The sequence below is a fragment of the Hyperolius riggenbachi genome, chromosome 6, assembly GCF_040937935.1.
Source record: "Hyperolius riggenbachi isolate aHypRig1 chromosome 6, aHypRig1.pri, whole genome shotgun sequence".
Classification (NCBI taxonomy): Eukaryota; Metazoa; Chordata; class Amphibia; order Anura; family Hyperoliidae; genus Hyperolius; species Hyperolius riggenbachi.
Window position 1 is genome coordinate 238,095,737 of NC_090651.1, and position 4,377 is coordinate 238,100,113.

The window sequence follows — 4,377 nt, forward strand, 5'->3', positions numbered from 1 at the left end:
GTTGGCGCTAATAAAGATTAATGGCTGGAAAAACAAGGCTGTTGTATAAACATTCAGAACATGGGCCTCCTCCCTTTAGAAAACATTGTTTCCGCTTTATGTTCCTGACATTTTTGTCTTTCCACCCTTGTTTTAAACACATAAGTGTAGTACCTTGTTTATTATGTTTGGCTGCTCTTTTCTAAGCAGATGCACTGTAAAAAAAGGTCCTGTGATTGTATATTGGAGATAAAACTGAGGTGTTTTTTTTTTTTTTATAAAGTACTCTTTAATAAAGAACAGTGCCTAGGTTGGTGCTCTTAAAGGAGAATTGCACCCACCACAACAGGGTGGCACAGATAAGGATTAAAGTAAAAACAGTGTACAATGTCCACACTTCCTGTTCGCAACTTTGCTTCTGTGCAATCTGTTAACTGGCTCACACCTACACTGCATGTTTGACCACGTCAAATGTCAAAAATGACAGCAGATTCTGCTGAAAGGAAACCCTGCTGACTGCTGTACCTAACTGTAACTAGGAGGCCACTAGAAACACAGGACCTTTACATCCCAAATCTGAGTTAAATTGGCAAGGTAAGCCACTTTCACAGACGACACTGTTTTTTTTCCATGCATGAGTGACATCATGCTACTGCACAGTGTGGGTATGCTCATACATGAAGGGAAGCACTGCTGTGGAGAAAAACAGGGTTCTGGCAAGCATTGGTGGGATGGAGGCGGTGGGAGCAGGGGGTTAGGATGGAAGAGGCATCTGGACCATCCAGAGGCTTCGCTCTACTGAAGTACATATCTTACATCTATTTTTTTTAGTGTGGATGTGCCAACAGGTGAGAAAAGGACTAACTAAAGGGAGAGGACCATAACAGAACTTGCCTTTACCAGGTCCCACGTGAGGAGGAAGATGTTGCACAGCAACCACTTTCTACAGGATAAAGCAGGGTGCCCAAAATATCTTCAGTGCAGGTTATCTTTATAACCTTGGCTTCTAGCCAAACTATTGTTATCTGAGAGATATGTTGATCTGTCATAGATGTAAAGCACAAATGCAGTCAATTCAAGACACACCTCCTTTTCCTACAGCTAGTCTGAGGTATTAGTTTACAAAGCCATGAATGATTCATAGTACTAGTATACACCAACAGAGTGATTCATCTGAATCTGTATTGTACAGGGTATTTAAAGGGACACTGTACTGTAGTGGGGGTCAGGGAAAAATTAGTTGAAGTTACCCGGGGCTTCTAATGGTCCCCCACAGACATCCTGTGCCAGCGCAGCCACTCCCCAATGCTCCGGCCCCGCCTCCGGTTCACTTCTGGAATTTCAGACTTTAAAGTCTGAAAACCACTGCACTCCCGCTGATGGCACCACTCCCGCTGATGGCACCAGGAGCGTACTGCGTCGGCCCAGTATGGTCTGTGCCTGCGCCGTGCGCTCCTGGTGACATCAGGGGAAGCGAGGACACGGCAACGCAGGCGCAGTGGTTTTCAGACTTTAAAGTCTAAAATTCCAGAAGTGAACCGGAGGCGGGGCCGGAGCATCAGTGAGTGGCTGCACGGGCATAGAATGCCTGCGGGGGAGCATTAGAAGCCCCGGGTAACTTCAACTCATTTTCCCCGACCCCCCTACAGTATCCCTTTAATTCACCATACCCCCGCCCCCACCCCATCACTTGGGTTACATCTTTCTCCTAGGGTCAGCTGAATAGCATACTGGTTGCCTTTAATGTGGGATTTGAGCATTTGACCAGGGTTCAAATTCCCGGCTCAAGCCAGTACATAAAACAGTAAGGAGGCTTTGGGCAAGGCTCCCTTATAACCCTGGCTGTGCACCCTAAGTGGCTGCATCCCTGAAGCACTTTGTGTGTGGCACGTGAAAAGCGCAATATAAATGTTCTGAATTTTGTCATATCTCCCGTGCCACAGGGAACCACTGGCATACTCACGCTAAGAATCTTTTTAATGAAAAGACAGGAGAAGCTGTACCACTTCAATGGTGATAGTACCTTTATAATAAGCAGATCAAATCCAAAAGAGTTACAGGAAAGTGTTTGAAAATTAACAATACAATGCCCCCAGACCCTGGTCTTTGGGTGCAGCACTGTGGTGTTGGTGTTTGGAGGCTATTTACACTTCTGGTTCATTGGATTTGGGCCAGCAGTACAGAACGTTTCTGAATTTTTGCATAATTTTAATGAACAGGTGAGCTCATACTCAATTTGCCATGTCAGGTGATAAAATGTACCTAGCAGTGCTTGTTTGGGAGCTCCCATACTGTCTGTTGACTTTTTCACCCTATTTTGCCTCCACCTGCACCCCAACACTAGCGCTTCAAGATTTCCAAAGACTGATTCCTTAAGGAAGGCAAATTATAAAAATGGAAGCATATTTTTTATTGGCGGGGAGGAGGGGGAACCAGCAGAGCGGCAGGTTGACACACGCCAAGCGAAAGTACATGCATAGACAGCATTGGACTTTACTGAGGCTTGGTAACATCACTGGACCAAAAGTTTGGAAAATGGAGTATGTTATTATTATTATTTATTTATAAAGCGCCAACATATTCCGTGGCGCTGTACAATGTAAGAAAACAAACAAGGGATACATAATGATACAGACAATGATATAAATCAAATATGAACACTGATACAAAATACAGAACTGCTGATTACAATTGCAAATTTAACATGATGACTAAAAAGTAAAAATGTCTAACAGAGTGCAAGCAATTAAATTAATAACGTTCAATGACACAAAAGGGTGAGAGCCCTGCCCTTGCGAGCTTACAATCTAAAGGAATGGGGTGGAAACAAGAGGTGGGGGAAGTATACAGTATATATACAGGCAGTGCGTAATTAGGTTATTTAGTGGGTGCATGGCCTACGCTCGAGAATACAGCAGGAAGCTATGCCCGTCGGAGTGACATAAAACCGGCTTTGTGGATAAACTGGACTTGTGCTGCAGTTACCGCCTGGAGGCAAAGGCAGCCTTGTGAATCATGTGATTAAGTAAATAACATATTTAGAACTACAATTAATTAATTGTCTAAAGAAGAAACTACGGCCGCTGGTGAGCAAGACAGCAGAGCAGAATTTCTAATGAATTTGACAGTACCTACAAGTACATAATCCACACCTGAAAGAGCCCACAGTAGACAGCCATGTTGTAGACTGGACTCATATAAGCTCACGGAGAGCAATTGGCCCAAAGTTGGGGCACTTCTGCTCGCAAATCTATCCCGCGTTGCAAGAAAGGACATAGACCTTCATCTGCCCCCAGAATCAGGAGATATTTATTGATTATTTCTCCTTTTTGAATTCAACACTTGTAGTTACGGCCAAGTTCCTCGGAAATCCCACTCTGCTGTCTCTCTCATCAGCAGCCGTAGATACCCCAATTGACAATTTATTAATTGCAGTTCTAAATACGTTTTTTACCCAATCATGTGCAATGTATGTTCTGTGCAATATGTGGGCTGCACAACTAAGCCACTAAGACAGAGAATAGCAGAAAATTACCTTGGCCCTGGCTTGCTTTCTACAAATATATCTAACATGGCAAAGCATTTTTTGTAATATCCACAAATTTGACATGGTTGGCTTCTCTTTTGAGGGAACTGAAAAAATTGTGACTTCCAAGAGGGGAGGTGACATGTATAACTGGTTATTAAAAAAGAGGCTATGTGAATTTTTTGTATGGGTATCAGAATCCCACATGGCCTCAATGTCAGGTAGGATCCGACCTTAACCACTTAACCTTTGTGGTGGTCATTATTTCCATCATTACACTCTCTTTCCATATATAGTTCTCTCTCTGTATTACTTCTCTCTTTGTATTGCGCCTAGAAAAATATTTTTATGGATGGGTTTATTCATTGTTTGCCCTTTGGTTTTATTGTTTTAGATGGTCTAGGGACTGAGGCATATTATTATGATTTTATATATCACTAATATCTTCTGCAGCGCTTTACACAGTACATAGTCATGTCACTGACTGTTTTCAGAGGAGCTCATAATCAAATCTTTACCACAGTCATAGTCTAATGTCCTACCATACTATTATTATGATTTTATATATCACTGACATCTTCTGCAGCACTTTACAGAGTACATAGTCATGTCACTGACTGTCCTCAGAGGAGCTCACGATCCAATATTTACCACAGTCGTAGTCTAATGTCCTACCATATTATTATTAATAATATTATTAATAATAATAATTATTATTATTATATACATCACTGACATCTTCTGAATCACTATACAGGGAACATAGTCACGTCACTGACTGTCCTCAGATGACTTCACAATCTAATCCTACTACATTCATAGTCGAATGCCCTGACATTATGTATCTACATAACACTGACATCTTCAGTAGG